General features: G+C 42.1%; 1 protein-coding gene and 1 long non-coding RNA gene across 3 annotated transcripts in view; one reads left to right on the forward strand and one right to left on the reverse strand.

Moving 5' to 3' along the window:
- Nucleotides 1-460: 460 nt before the first annotated feature.
- Nucleotides 461-1,845, reverse strand: LOC137306964 (uncharacterized). Its single transcript, XR_010958979.1, has 3 exons — nucleotides 1,796-1,845; nucleotides 1,003-1,100; nucleotides 461-679 (listed from the first exon to the last, which is right to left on the reverse strand). It is a non-coding gene; the product is annotated as an uncharacterized lncRNA (long non-coding RNA).
- A 180-nt stretch (nucleotides 1,846-2,025) lies between these two features.
- The window catches only part of LOC137307305 (vitamin D3 receptor B-like), a 274,444-nt gene continuing 259,991 nt past the window's right edge, over nucleotides 2,026-16,478 (forward strand). For both annotated transcript variants that reach the window (XM_067976766.1, XM_067976767.1), the window contains exon 1: nucleotides 2,026-2,343. The gene's annotated coding sequence lies outside the window, so the exon portion shown is untranslated. The remainder of the gene's footprint in view (nucleotides 2,344-16,478) is intronic.

The raw sequence follows: 16,478 nt of genomic DNA on the forward strand, positions 1-16,478 counted from the left end.
AAGTTCTCTCTGTTTTCTTTTTCTTTTGCCAACCAACATTTAACCCAGTAGTGTGTTCCATCCTGGATACCATAGCTTTTAGTTTCATTTGAAGTCTTTCATATGAAACTTTTCCAAAAGCTTTCTGAAAGGTGCCTCAATTATACATTAATAACCTGACCAAGAATAGGAAGTTTTTATCCAGGAGGAAGCAAATGCCAGCAGAGGCCAAGTTTCAATCCTGGATTTACCAATACATTTCAATATGTTGTGCCGAATAACATATTGTGGACAGTAACATATCGCAGGGTGGAGATGCATTAATAAACTTCTGAGACTTTGCTCTCATGGTTCATGATGTTACGTTAATTACTCTGCATGTCACTACTTGTAACGCAGTGCAGACAGTGCATCATCCCACATAAATACAGTAATTCCATTCAATAAGAAGAGAAAATGCTGGAAATGCAGAACAGGTTGGTCAGCGCCTGAAAGAAAAAAATGATTAACATTTTGGATGGCGCTTCTACTTTTTTCATTGCAACATTGAATAACAATTTTTATTTCATTCAAACGAAGTAGATTTATCCCCTCAGCTCCTCTGGTGGCTCGGTTTATAAAAGCATAGACCTGAAAGCTCCCCGGTTTGATCACCAATCTGTGTTGAGTTAGTTGATGAGGCGACAGTAAGAGTCCATAGCTTCAGGAGAGGAGAAAATTTGAGGGTGAGAGAATTTATCTTCAATCATGTGCAAGGTGACACTAAGATATTATAGCACACTTAGATGTACTAAAGTCTGCAATATAGACCAACTGAGAAAAACGTGAAACATTTTATATACATGCTATCCTTTTTACAAAAGCAAATAAGAATCACACCTTAAATAATTTAGAAATAGTACAGTCTGTCTTCTGTCGCTTGTTTGGAGTAAGACTTGTTATTTTGGCTGTGTATTTCTGTACCGAGCACGTTGAAAAGAAAAACACATGTAGCAATTTAAAATGGCTTGTACTATGTCTTACTTTTCATGGTGGCAAATCTCACTGCAGTGTGCCAAGTAGAGTTGTCACCTGTATGATTTTGAACCAGTCTGGTTTTTGAGCAGGGTGTCTGGAAATTTCTAAGATAGAAATCAGACAAAAATACATCCATTTTTTAAATACAGTTTTTCCACTTCTGTGTCTCATGATGCAAAAGCATTACGGTGGTTATTACATTTTCAATTAATTTTTATCATCATATTGGCAAAGCATAAAATAAGAACCATGATTCCCCCTCCACACTGCAATCTCACCCTATAACTTTGTACTTGGCAAAAGGTAGTAACCCTGGTTCCCAATTATGCAGCCATGGTTGTTGTTTGCTATCATACTCTTCAGGAACAGCAGAAGCATATTTATAAACAGTTTGTGAGTGGTGCTAAGTGTGGGCGTAGAATCTGTTCCTGGGGGCAGGTGGTGGAGCTTGTAGGTTGATTATCTGGAAGCTCAACCTTGCCCTTGCGGGATCATGTCACACTTTATAACCAAGGGGGCAGACACCCAGTAATAATCCAGGTGCGTCATAACAAACGCCCACCCCCTCCTTTCTCTCCACCCCCCCCAACCAACACACCTCTTGAGATCAGAGAACTACAAATCCCAGGTTGCACCGTGGCAACAGCGCCGAACTTAAGAAACTAAAACCGACCCAAAAAAAACAAGAATTGACGGTTTGCATTGGCATTTAAGGTCGGAAATTAAATTATATGAGGTAAATATAAAGTTACAATAAACTTTCAACCCCCAAAAGTCACGAATTTGACCAATTGTTTACTTTTTCTGGCTGCTCCCTCCTCGTGACGCACAAACACACCCCTTTCCAAGAGATCACGTGACCGGCCGCCGCGAGCTCTTTTGATTGACATCGCGACAGGCGAATAAAGAGTAGGAACGCCGAAGTCCCCTGTTTTTATTGGATATATTTCGATGCGATTCACCAACGAACGAAGAGAAGGGTGGGTTCTGTACTGCGGATTCTGAAGTGCAGTCAGTGGTGGAAAAAAAGATCGAAAGAGACGGAGTTCGAGACACCAAAATACTGGGATAGGGGCCAGGGAACGATCGGACCTGAAGTACCGGTACAGGCAGTGATTGGTTCGGGGTGGACAGTGATTCGGAGCCGGAGCCGCAGCCACCCCACTCATTGACAGGTTAAACTGAGTAAGTGACTCGGTCCCGAGCGGACAGTGATAGTGACAGTGACGGTGACAGTAGCCCGCGACTGACAGCCTGAACAGTGACTGCACCACGCGCGTTTGTCTCGTGTGGCAGGAGACGAAGAACAAGGTCATGTGTACGGGGCCTGTCCACGGTAGCGACTAGGTAAGTGCTTGGGGCTAGAGTGCTGGGGTTGGGGTTGGGGTTGGGGGCGGGGAACTGAGGTGCGTGCCCAGAGGGTAGCGAGGGGACAGGGACTGAGGAATGAAGGTTGGGATAAGGGATTTTGCAGACAGTGAGAGCAGAGGGGGCTGTATGTTTGGGGAGTGCTGCAAGGTTAAATGGGGAAGATCCAAACTACAGTGGCAGTGTGGAAAGAGTAAATTCCTGAAGTTCCTATACTCTCTTCTCATGAGTATTTACTTTTGGTTAAAATATTGGTTTCGCTTTGAAAATGAATGCCTTTTCCAAATTCTTCCCTGTCCATCCAACTGTTAATGTTTACAGTTTGTAATCTGTCCCCTGCCGAAGTGTCTACGGGTAAAGACCTAGCCTTGTCACCCCTGGTGTTAGAGAATATTTAAGTTACAGTATTTGGGTAATGAAGTTTTTTAATCTCCCCTGTGGGGAGAGTTTAAGGGGATGACAGAACAGATTGTTTTAAGTCTTATCTAATCTTTGCACGACAAGTCTATCCTTAGTTGTACTCCAACTGCTGTATTAGAATAATGCTGAAGTATTTAATCATGGTTTAGTTTTTTCTAGTGTGAGTCTAGTGTCATATAGAAATTCCTTTTTGGAATGACAATGATTTTAAGTAGTTATTTATATGGAGTGTAGCAGGCATTTAAGAATGGAGGAAATGTTTGCAAGTTTAGCTTGCATTGTTTAAAACCAGATTTTTAGTGGGTTGGGTATCAAACTGTCATGAAACCAGCAGTGGTTCCCTATTTGCATATTTTGTGGGCACGTCTTTAGAGTATGAGCTCTAAGTGTGATTTTTGTTTTGGAGCTCCAAGTTTTGTTGGAGGAAGAGTTGACGAGCTAACTAAAAACAAATGAATCATTCCCATGATTTTTTTTTTATTTGTGATTTTAATCTCTGCTTTTCCAAGGTATTTACTGTGTACAAGTTTGGGTGTGGGGGACAGTTAAGACTGCAAGTTTGCCAGGTAGCAGTCTGTGTGTTTTAGCCTTGTCCTGTGTCATTTGGGTGGGGGAGAAGTGGGATGCTGTTAATTATCTCTATTAATTCTTGCATTTGCTGCAAAGTCAAAGTAGGAGTGAAAAAAGTTGCGGTGAAAGTTGTCATTGCTCTGTATTGCTCACACCTGGTGCTGCTGTAAAACAATGTGATGATGCTTAGACTTGGGTGGGAATGTGGCACGTCATTTAAAATATGTAATAACTGCATATTTTCCTTTTTGTGATGCAAGGCTTTTTTTAGTGGTTTAATTGAAAGGCAGACATAAATCGATACATAGTCCTACAGGCTTATGTAGAGGCCAGTGAATAATTAAAATGATTACAAGGCAGTGAAAAAAGGGAGGGGTGTCTAATGTCCTGCATAGCAAGAACAAAGCTTCATCAGTTTGGAACAGTCATTTGAACCTTTAAGATTAGATTATGGTCTGAAGATTTCTTCCTGATGTCTTTTTGTGTGGTATATACAATAATGTATATTATAAATTTCATACCCACTTTACCTTAATTAAAAAAAATAATTAGGCTGCAGCTGCAGCTCTATATCATGACGAAAAGAAAAAGACTTGCATTTATTTAGAGCCTTTCACAATCTTAGGACATCCCAAAGTGTGCTTACAGCCAATGAAGTACTTTTGAAGTGTAGTCACTATTGTAATGTAGGGAAACGTGGCAGCCAATTTGCGCACAGCAAGGTCCCACAAACAGCAATGAGATAATGACCAGATAATCTGTTTTAGTGATGTAGGTTGAGGGATAATATTGGCCAGGGCACCAGGAGAACTCCCCAGCTCTTAAATAGTGCTACAGGATCTTATCCATCCACCTGAGTGGTCAGACGGGGCCTCGCTTTAATGTCTCATCTGAAGGATGGCACTCCCTCAGTACTGCACTGAAATGTCAGCCTAGATTATGTAGGAACAGGAGTAGGCCATTCAGTCCCTCGAGTCTGTTCCACCATTCAATTAGATCCCGGCTGATCTGTACTTCAAGTCCATTTACCTGTCTTAGCACCATATCCCTTAATACCCTTGCCTAATAAAAATCTATTTATCTCAGTTTTGAAATTTTCAATTGACCCCCAGCCTCAACAGCTTTTTGAGGGAGAGCATTCCAGATTTCCACTAACTTTTGTGTGAAGAAGTGCTTCCTGACATCACCTCTCAATAGCCTAGCTCTAATTTTAAGGTTATGCCCCCTTGTTCTGGATTCTCCCACCAGAGGAAATAGTATCTCTCTATTTGGCCTATCAAATCCTTTAATCATCTTAAACACCTCAATTAGATCACCCCTTAATCATCTTCTATACTCAAGGGACTACAAGCCGAGTCTGTGCAACCTGTCCTCATAATTTAACTCTTTTAGCGCCAGTATAATTCTGGTAACTCTGCACTGCACCTCCTCCCGAGGCCAATATCCTTCCTGAGGTGCGGTGCCCAGAACTGAGTGCTGTTCTCCAGATGGGGTCTGACCAGAGTTCTCTCCAGCTGTAACATAACTTCCAGCCCTCGAGATAAAGGTCAACATTCCATTAGCCTTTTAATTATTTTTTTGTATCTGTTCACTACCTTTTTAGTGATTTCTGCACATTGACTCCTAAATCTCTCTGCTCCTAGCTTCTCACCATTTAGAAAATACTCTGATCTATCTTTTTTAGGTCCAAAGTGGGTGACCTCACACTTCCCCACATTGAACTCCATCTGCCACAGTTTTTCCCACTCTTAATCTATCAATGTCCCTTTGCAACTTTCTGCTCCCATCTACACTACTTACTATGCCACCTAACTTGGTGTCATAGGAACAGGAGTAGGCCATTCAGCCCCTCATGCCTGCTCTGCCATTTGATAAGATCATGGCTGATCTGTGATCTAACTCCATATACCTGCCTTTGGCCCATTTCCCTTAATACCTTTGATTGCCAAAAAGCTATCTATCTCTGATTTAAATTTAGCAATTGAGCTGGTATCAATTGCCGTTTGCGGAAGAGAGTTCCAAACTTCTACCACCCTTTGTGTGTAGAAATGTTTTCCAATCTTGCTCCTGAAAGGTCTGGCTCTAATTTTTAGACTGTGCCCCCTACTCCTAGAATCCCCAACCAGCGGAAATAGTTTCTCTCTATCCACCCTATCCGTTCCCCAAAATATCTTTTTAAACTTCGATCAGATCACCCCTTAACCTTCTAAACTCTGGAGAATACAACCCCAATTTGTGTAGTCTCACCTCATAACTTAACCCTTGAAGTCAGGATGTCATTCTCGTAAACCTACACTGCACTCGCTCCAAAGCCAATATGTCCTTCCGAAGGTGCGGTGCCCAGAACTGCTCACAGTACTCCAGGTGCGGTCTTACCAGGGTTTTGTTTCGCTGCAGCATTCCATTAGCCTTATTGATTATTTTCTGCACCTGTTCATGACACTTCAATGATCTATGTACCTGAACCCCTAAGTCCCTTTGGACATCCACTGTTTTTAACTTTTTACCATTTAGAAAGTACCCTGTTCTATCCTTTTTTGATCCAAAGTGGATGACCTCACATTTGTCTACATTGAATTCCATTTGCCACAGTTTTGCCCATTCACCTAATCTATCAATATCGCTTTGTAATTTTATGTTTTCATCTACACTGCTTACAATGCCACCAAACTTGGATATACAAGTACTCTTAACAATGTCAGCAAACTTGGATATACGGCTCTCTATTCCTTCATCTAAGTCATTTATAAATATAGTGAAAAGCTGAGGCCCCAGTACAGATCCCTGGGGGACACCACTAGTCACATCCTGACAATTGAAGTACATACCCATACCTATTATCCCTACTCTGTCTCATACCTCCTAATCAATTCTCTACCCATGTCAATAGGTTGCCTCCAATTCCATGCGCTCTCATTTTTGTTAACAGTCTCTTATGTGGAACTTTGTCGAATACCTTCTGGAAGTCCATATAAATAACATCCATAGACACTTCCTTGTCTATCACGTTAGTAACCGCCTGAAAAAACTGAACTAGGTTAGTTAGACATGACTTACCCTTTACAAATCTACGCTGGCTCTCTGATCAGTTCATGTTTGTCCAAGTGCTCAAAACTCTGTCCCTAATAACAGATTCTAGTAACTTCCCCACAACAGATGTTAGACTAATAGGCCTATCATTTCCTAGTTTATCTTTCCTACCCTTCTTAATAATGGAGAGACATTGACAATTTTCCAATCCAAGGGGCCAATTCCTGAATCAAGAAAGTTTTGTGAGAGCATGACTAAAGTATCTGCAATTTCCTCACCTACTTCTTTTAATATCCTGGGGTGGAAACCATCAGGTCCTGGAGATTTGTCCATCTTCAGTCTCATTATTTTCTCCATTACTAGTATTTTATTACATTAAATCTAGAAAAATCCTCCCCTTAATTTAATTTTAGTTTTTCTCGTATCTCTGGTACTTTATCCTCTTCTTCTACTGTGAAGACCGATACAATGTAATTATTTAGCAAATCTGCCATTTCCTTATTTTTAATTACAATATCACCTGCGTTTGACTTTACCCTCAGCCACCCTCTCTCTTAATATACTTGTAAAAACTTTTAATGTTATACTTGATATCCCTCAAGTTTCTTCTCATTCTCTTTTTTTACTACTTTCTTTGTATCCCTTTGCTGTTCTTTATATCTCTCCCAGTTTGCAGAATCTCTACTGTTCTTTGCATTTGTGTAAGCCCTTTCTTTTAGTTTTCTATTATCTCTTCTCTTGTTGACCAAGATTGTTTAATTTCACAAGTAGAGCTCTTGCCCTTTAGGGGCATGTACAGGTCTTGTACTAAATACCTCTGAACACCTCCCTGTGTTCATCTGTAGTTTTACCAGTTAACCATTCTGCCCAGTTTACTGTGGTCAATTTCTGGCTCATCCCTTCAAAGTCCGCCTTACCTAAATTTAAAACCTTGGTTTGTGACTCATCCGTCTCCCTCTCAAACCTAATATCAAATTCCATCATCTTATAAGAACATAAGAAATAGGAGCAGGAATAGGCCATACGTCCCCTCGAGCCTACTCTGCCATAAGATCATGGCTGATCTTTGACCTCAACTCCACTTTCCCGCCCGATCTCTATATCCCTTGATTCCCTTTTAGAGTCCAAAAATCTATCAATCTCAACCTTGAATATACTCAATGACTGAGCATCCACAGCCCTCTGAGGTAGAGAATTCCAAATATTCACAACCCTCTGAGTGAAGAAATTCCTCCTCTCTCGGTCCTAAATGTCCAACCCCTTATCCTGAGACTATGTCCCCTGCCCCCTAGTTCTGGACTCTCCAGCCAGGTGAAACATCCCTGGTAACTGTTAGCTAGTTGTTCCCTTACCGTTAGATTGTTGACTAACTCTGGCTCATCACTCAACACTACATCTAGTATGGCCTGTCCTCTTGGTTCAAAAACATATTGTTCCAGAAAACTGTCTCGAATACACTCAAGAAATTCACTGCCTTTGGGACTCGAGCTGTTCTGCGTCTCCCACTCTGAAAATTAAAGTCTCCTATTGTAACCACTCTGCTTTTGCAACAAGCTTCTCTGATCTCCGTGTTTACGCATCCCGCTATTTCATCAGTCCTATCAGGAGGTCTGTAGACAACTCCCACCAAAGTCTTGCATCCTTTTCTATTCCTCAATTCTACCCAGAGTTTCTACTGCCTGATCACCCTTATTGATATCTCCTCTTTCTAATGCTGTAATTTTCCAATTTCCCTGTCTTTTCTAAAGACCTTATAACCTGGAATATTTATCTCCTAGTCATGCCCTTTTTGTAGCCAGGTCTCAGTGATAGCCACTATGTCATACCCTTTAAGTTGAATTTGGACGTTTAATTAATTTGTTTTATTCCTTATGCTTTGCGCATTTATGTATAGAACTCTTATTTGGGCAACAGAGCATACCCTGCCTCTTTGCCCTGATGCTGTTTTTCTCATGCTTTTCAACTTATCACACTTCTTGTTTTTCATCAATCCTCTTGTATTTTTATCAGTTATTTTGTTTTTTTTTTCTTATATTTTATTTCTTAAACATAATATCAATACTTCAGGTTAACACTATTTATGATCTGGACTTTGCTCTCATCCCTTTTTCTTATCTTAAGGCTATTTTCACTTATTATTTCTGCCTAAGGCATGGAGCTGGGTGTTCAATGACCTTAAAGAGGATAGGGAGGTTAGAGATGGGTTGGTAGTTAGGGAGGTCAGGAGCAGGGTGAACAAAAGGGAAAGTAGCAGCAGAGACAGCTGTGTTCTCAGTTTTCAAGACAAAGAAATCCACAAGCTCTTTTTATAATTGGCATTGGACTTGAGAGAATGGGGGTGGGAGGTTTGGGGGGTGGGGGGGTGGAGAAAGGGTAGGAAGAGATGATTAATCATGGAGAAAAGGAGCTTTAGGTTGCCCTTGTCCTGCAGGGTAATCCTGTAAGAGGATTTAACTGAGGGGCGTGAAGCATAGTAAAGTGTGACATGGTTGAGCTAAATCTGGCGATGAATGACTACGCCATTGTTTGCTTGGTGTGCTTGAGTTTGCGATCCTTTGATGATATGATTCTATGACTTCAGGGACTCGGGAAATGGCAGCGATGGGAGAAGGAGCGTGGCAAGGGAGCTGTTGAGTAGATCAACAGGGGCAGAAGTATTGTGATAGGTGGACTACCATTGGGAATGAATTAGTGGTTACGTATGGCTTAATTACCAATATGGTGATTCTCCTGCCAATGATCTATCAATTCAAAATAATAGAACTGTTTCAAAACCGTGCTCAAATGATTTCATGGGGTGTGCATTTTCACAACAAAAAAATGCACACACATTTTACACTTATTTGTGAATCACAGAACCGTAAACTTCTTAAAAGCAGAAAATGCTGGAAGTACACTGCAAGTCTGTTAGCATTTGGATGGGGGTAGGGAAGAAAAGACAGGTTTAGGTTTTGGGTAGAGAATTTTAACGGGGAGCTGCGAAGAGTAGTGGGGGGGGCGGGAGATGCCTGACGGGAAACCTGGACGTCCTTACGATTTTGACGTAAGGATGTCTTTCATTTTTTTTTTTGTAGGTTTCCCGCCTGACAGGCCAGCCAGATTGACAGGCTGGCCGTCAGTCGAACGGGAGAACAGCCAGGGAGCGGATGCCAGCTGGTAAGTCTTAGATTGGGGGCGGGGGGGAAGGTTCAGGGGGTTGGGGGGAGGGGGGGGGGGGGATGTCATTGGGGGAGGTCATCAGGGACTCGGTCATGGGGGGTCGGAGATCGTGGTGGGGGGGGTGGGGTCGGACGTCGTGGGGGTGGGGGCCGATCGCATGTGTGGGATCGCGACAGGTAGGCTTGTTGGGCCTGGAGGAAACACTCCAGATCCTCCTGGCCCACAAGCAGTGCAACAAAGGCACTTACCTGCTGATCCGGCCCTTCCCACCTCCTCTTACGTGGTGTGAAGCAGAAGGCCCAGGAATCCCAGCCCTCAGGAGTTAAAAATGAAAAATCTGTCAAGATGGAGGCACGTCGCCTCCTTAAAAGATTTTACTGACTGACTCGCCTCCCTAGAGCGGGTTGGTCGCCGCTCGACCCGCCTCTGTTGGAACCGGAATTGGGCGGGATGGGGCTCGGGTTTTACATTTTTACAATTTTTACCTTCTCTCCTGCTCCCAATCCACCCATTCGTGGGGTTAAAATTTACCCCCTTTTGTCAGAACAGTAAGAGTATTTTTTTTCCAGTCAATGTTACAATAGTGCAAAACTGAGCTTCTGATATTTCACACTTTTTTTATAGTGATTGTTTAAGATTTGGATATTAAACCTGGTGGCACCTTGAGACTTGAATAAATTTTTCGTGCACATTTTTCCAATGATCAAGGCAATTTCTTGGTTTTCATTTTAGCTACTTGATTTTAAATTTGTTACAGAAACAAAAACTGTAGCGATCTTCTCACACATAGAGCTGGAATTTCCTCTCAAACCAGTTTGCATCCAGATCCTACTGGTATCTGGTGTACAGCTTCAGTCACTGGACTGGAAAATGTCACAGCTACAGTATGACTGTGACATCCCTGGAGCTGACTGATTCTTATATCGTTGATGAAGTAACTGTCAAGTATACTATTGGCTTGGGAAGGTGGTGCGTTGGTAAGAAACCTCAAATGGGAGCTAGACAGGATACAGGCCCTCTGAACTTGTCCTCAACTTGGCTGAAACTGGTATGCAACTAATGGCAGAATGTGGCTCCAAACAAGTTGAGATGGAATGGCTGGATGATTAGTGGCACGACTATTTTGGAGACTTTCTTCCTCTGCAGGTTTTGTGTCACGGCAAGACACCCAGTGAGATCTTGGTCTATCGTATTGAAGTCTAGTGCCATATATCAGTGACCGTGAAGAATCAGTGTGCACCATCAGCTGAGCTATGTACCATTTTGATTATAGACTTTATCAGTGCATACATGCATAGAGAGCGTAGTGCACAATACAAGGATGCAGCTAACTATTTGGGCAATAAATGCCGGCCTTGCCAGCGACGCCCACATCCCGTGAACGAATAAAAAAAAAAAGGTGCAGTTACTAATAGTTTGTGAAATAAATAAATAATTAAATCAGTAATTAAGGTTAAAAGTCCCTTTTTGGTTTTCTGACATAAATTTATCCAAATTTGAGTACCAATAACTGACTCCATTCTACCAAGTTGTACACAATTGGGCTCCTTTCTAAAACTTGTAGGACATTAAATGTCAGAGCCCTGTAACATAAGGAGTACCATACCTCTCACTGATGACCTTAATTTGGATATTAGAAATTTCAGTTACTGAGGAAAAAACATCTAAGAATAAATTTGTATAGTTTAGAATAAACCTGCCTATGATTCAGTGTCGCAGAAGTATTAAAGGAAGTGTTACAAAAAAATTACATAAGTGTTACACAGCACACATTATACATAAGACTTATAAAAATATTACTAGTGAATTTCCTGTAGAGCTAGTCATTAATTCACTCCTTTACAAGGACAGGTAAACTATACTATGTAAAATAGAATGTAGATTTACGTTCCTTTCAGGCTACATGGTTTGATTGCTGTGCATTCTTGAAATGAATGCTTGGGTCAGTTACGCAAGAGACCGCAAATCAGAACCCTGGCATTGTTTGGTTTACAGGTCAATTAAGAATTTGTGGACATTGAAACTGGTAAGTTTCTTTGTGAGAGGAAGCTGAAACACAACATTTTAAGATTGTTTTGCATCTGTAAGTGCCGAATGCAGGAGGTAGAAAGTGTAAATCATCCTAATTGTAATAATCCTTGATTAAACTTCCTATTTTACACCTAGTTTCAAGCTGTTCAATTCTTGTTGGTTTGTTTTACATTGACCGTGATCTGCTACAGCTCTTGAGAATGTTGAATGGAGGTCCCAGTGTTAATCGTGTAGGGAATGGCCCAATCAGGTATGATAGAATAAATTTGCCCATGTTAAGTGGCATAAAAGTGTTATAGAAAGTGAGAAGGCACTTGCTATACTTAAGACTTTGAATATATTATTACCGATAGATATGGATACAAGCTGGTCTCCTGTGGTGTTGCTCATGGTAAGTCATAGGATATGCTGTTTTATAAAGACAGGAACATTATGCCCTATAATGCACAGCGTATTCTGCTGTGTGGACAGCTTCTAATTTTGGATGCTGGGATTATTTAGAGGCCAGACTCTTTCAGGCACCTGATTCATTTAATAGGGTAATTATTTCTCTGTAGACTAGCAGCAGCAGGATATGATGGGCTTTTAAAATTTTTTAAGATCATCGGCTCTTCCTTGCGTTGCTCATATTGAGTCAGAGATTACATGTTGCAAGTGGGAGGAGAATACTGGGATGACATGACATCAGGTTCCACACGTACACTGATGACACCCAGCTCTACCTCACCATCTCCAACCTCTACTGTCCCTGATTTGTCACGCTACTTGTCCGACATCCAGTACTGGACGAGCAGAAATTTCCTCCAACTAAATATTGGGAAGACCAAAGCCATTGTCTTCTGTCCCTGCCACAAACTCCATTCCCTAGCCACCAACTCCATCCCTCTCCCTGGTCACTGTCTGAGGCTAAACCAGACCATTCATAACCTTGACATCCTATTTGACCCTGAGATGAGCTTTCACTGTTCCCCATCTCATCTTTGTTCCCCCAACCCCCCAATATGCTCTGTCTCCTTCCATCTCTTCTTCCCTGGTCACTCCCTGTGTGCCCTCCTCTTGCGTTCTCGCATTCTACTTTTGATGAAACATAATCCTAATTTTAAAATGCTGGCTGATCTGTATTTCCGACATTCCTTTTTAAGATCTCTACCCCTACGCTTCGTGGACCTGATAGAAATATATGTGGGTTTGTGGCAGTACAATAATTCTAACCTTCTGGTTACAAATCCCATCAGCATGACAGAAATATACTGTGGGGATTTTTCTTGGTTCTAAGGCATGATTAGATTAAATTAGACCTTTAGATAACCAGTTCTGTCAGATGAGAAATGGAGAAAGAGGAATGTGAACAACAACAACAATTGTTTCCATTTCTCACCCGGAGAAGGGGTCTGAAAGAAAGAAAGACTTGTATTTACATAGCGCTTTTCACGACCTTCGGACGTCCCAAAGTGCAATGAAGTATTTTTGAAGTGTAGTCACTGTTGTAATGTATGAAATGCAGCAGCCAATTTGCGCACAGTAAACTCCCACAAACAGCAATTTGATAATGTCCAGATAATCTGTTTTAGTGATGTTGATTGAGGGTAAATATTGGCCAGGACATGGGGGAGAACTCCCTGCTCTTCTTCCAAAAGATGGGATGTTATGAATGAGATAATACTTGTGAAATGTCTGTCCTTGTGTTTGTTTTCATACAACAAGTTTCAAACTATGGAAAAAATCACAATGAGAAACTGTGGGATATGATTATATATGTTTGTTGTTATAATGGTAATATGAAAAGCAGTGTGCGAGTGTTTTTTGATCGTCGTGAGTGCTTTACCTCCTTTGTTACTGAATGGTAATAGATGTTTGTTAAGTAAATATACACGTGAAGTACATTTACCTGTATTGTTTGTAAGGTGTTTCCTACTAAAATTAGTGCATGTGGCTAAAATGGTGTCACCGCAGCCACATTTGTGGCTATTCAGCGCTCCTGGATAGCACTGCTATAGACCAGTCAGCTTAACATCAGTAGTGGGTAAGTTTCTAAAGGCATCATAAATACTTAAAGACATTGGATAATTAGGGACAGTCAGAATGGATTTGTAAAGGGCAAGTCCCTGTCACAGCACTGAAACAGCCCTAATCAAAGTCACAAATGACATCCTCTGTGACTGTGGTGCATTTTCCCTCCTTGGCCTCTGCAGCCTTTGATACAGTTGACTGCACCATCCTCTGTTGTTCAGCTCAGTGGGACTGCCCTCTCCTGCTTCCACTCTTACCTACCCATTCACAGCTGGAGCATCTCCTGCAATGGCTTCTCTTTGCACCGTTACCTCTGGAGTCCCCCGAGGATCTATCGTTGGCTCCTGCTCTTCCTCATCGACACGCTGCCCTTTGGCGACATCCGGAGAAATAGGGTTAGATTCCACCTGTACACTGACAACACAGGTTGTTATATTGATCTTTTCCTCACAAACAAGAATTTAAAAAAATGTTTCTTCTTGTAACTGTGTCTCTGCTCTCCCACTCTAATTATTTTTGTCTTCCTCTGTTGTGTGTGTGTGTTTCTCATTCTTTGTCTCTCCTTGCTCGTTGTTTCTCTCTCCCTCTTTATGTAAGTCCTCTCCTTTCTGTATGCCTCTTGCAGATATTCCTTTACTGATGTACTCAATGATGTTGGCTGCCATCTTGCTGTGGGTACTGAGGTCAACTGGGAGCTGCTACAATATGCCTGAGAGAAACAGGTGGCAGTGCTGAGACTTGGGCTGAAATGCATCTCCACCTCATTGGGACAAGTTCTGAGGCAGGAAGAAGCTATTCAGATGTGACTGGTTTGGTACCAATATCCTTGAGAGGGCCAAAAGGGCAGGGGGAGAGGATTTAAGCTAGTGAGGAGGGATAAACAAAACAGACCAAAAAGAAAGGAAATTACTAGCAGAAAGATAAAGTAAGAAAAGGAATATTGCGATGGATAGGCTGGAAACATTTATAACAAAGTGATTGAACACGAGGGTGTTTTGGCAGTTGGAAACTGATATAATGGGGAGTGCAAGACACATGGTTAACCCCCAATGATGGCGATGGATACAACATACAAGAGTTTAGAATATTCAGGAAGGACAGACTAGAGTAACGGAGTAACAATATGGGAGATAAAGGAAATAGATCTATTCTACAATGATGAGCTCCATTCACAACTCCTCTGACAATGACACAGCCTATAGCAAGACCTAGATAACATCCAGACTTGGGCTGCCAAGTGGCCAGTACCATTTGTGCCACATAAGTGCCAGGTAATGGCCATCTTGAAGAGAAAGCCCAGCCACCTCCCCTTAACATTCAGTGGCACTACTATTCCTAGTGAGATTGTTTGGGTGGAAGTATATAGTTTGAAGGGAGCAAATATAATTCTAGGATTTGCTGTCGAAAAATGGATCAAACCAAAAAGAGGCACAGGTTAATTTTGAAGAAATAAAGAAGGTATGTGCAAACAAAGGTCCTACCAATGGAACACTTAACCAGCCTAATATAAACCGGGAATGCCCCAAATGGTCTAGAATCTGAGCTAATGGCTGTAATGTATGACTGCTTTCTGACCCAGCGCATTAAGAATGCCATGAGAGGTAATTCGCATCTCGTCTTGGTATTGGCAAAGTAACCAGGAAAAGAAGGCGTGACATCCCAGGGCAACAGTGATCGTAACATGATAAATGTAACTTGAGCTGGGATAATACAATACTATGAATCATTAGTCAGTATACAACTTTAAAAGGGCCAACTTGAAGGGAATGAGGAAGCGATTAAACCAAGTGACGGGGGGTAGGACTTAAGAAGACCTCAGTTGAGGACAAATTAAATACCTTTTTAAGGAGATGCTACTGAGCATGCGGATAAATACATGCTAAAGACTAGTAAACACAGATTAAAGAAGTGAGACCTTGAATTCATTCATAAACAAGCAAGAAAAACAAAATCTGCAAAGGAAGATAGTTGTGGTTGTTGAAGGCCGGTCATCACAGCCCCAGGACATCACTGCAGGAGTTCCTCAGGGAAGTGTCCTTGTTCCAGCCATCTTTAGCTGCTTCATCAATGACCTTTCAGTTATATGGTCAGAAGTGGCGCTGTTCGCTGATGATTCTACAATGATGAGCTCCATTCACAACTCCTCTGACAATGACACAGCCTATAGCAGGACCTGGATAAGATCCAGACTTGGGCTGCCAAGTGGCCAGTACCATTTGTGCCTCATAAGTGACAGGTAATGGTCACCTTGAAGAAGAGAAAGCCCAGCCACCTCCCCTTAACATTCAGTGGCACTACTATTGCCAAGCCCCTACCATCAACATCTTGGAGGTGTGGTGGGGGGGCGGTCACCATTGACCAGAAGCTGAATTGGACCAGTCATTTTAACACAGTGGCTAAAAGAGCAGGGCAGTGGCTGGGTACCCGGTGATGAGTGGCTCACCTCCTAACTCCTCAAAGGCTGTCCATCATCTACAAGGCCCAGGTCATGAGTGTGCTGGAATAATCACCATTCACCTGGATGAGTGCAGCTGTAACAACACTTGAAGTTTGACACCACCCAAGATAGAAGAGTTCACTTGTTCAGTGTCCCTGCCACTGGACTTGATATTCATCCCCCTCTGCCACTCGTGTACTGTCTGCAGTAGGTATGATCTACGGGATGCACTGCAGTAACTCACCAAGATTACTTTGCCAGCATCTCCCTCCCCTGTGACCTCTACCATCGAGAAGGACAAGGCCAGCAATGTAATGGGAACACCACCTCCTGAACGTTCCCCTCCAAGTCACAAACCATCCTGATTTGGACATTGCTGTTCCATCATCGTTGCTGGCTCAGAATCCTGGAATTTCCTACCTAGCACCATCGTCAGAAGGGCTACAGCAGTTCCAGG

Source organism: Heptranchias perlo, chromosome X, assembly GCF_035084215.1.
Source record: "Heptranchias perlo isolate sHepPer1 chromosome X, sHepPer1.hap1, whole genome shotgun sequence".
NCBI classification, from domain to species: Eukaryota; Metazoa; Chordata; class Chondrichthyes; order Hexanchiformes; family Hexanchidae; genus Heptranchias; species Heptranchias perlo.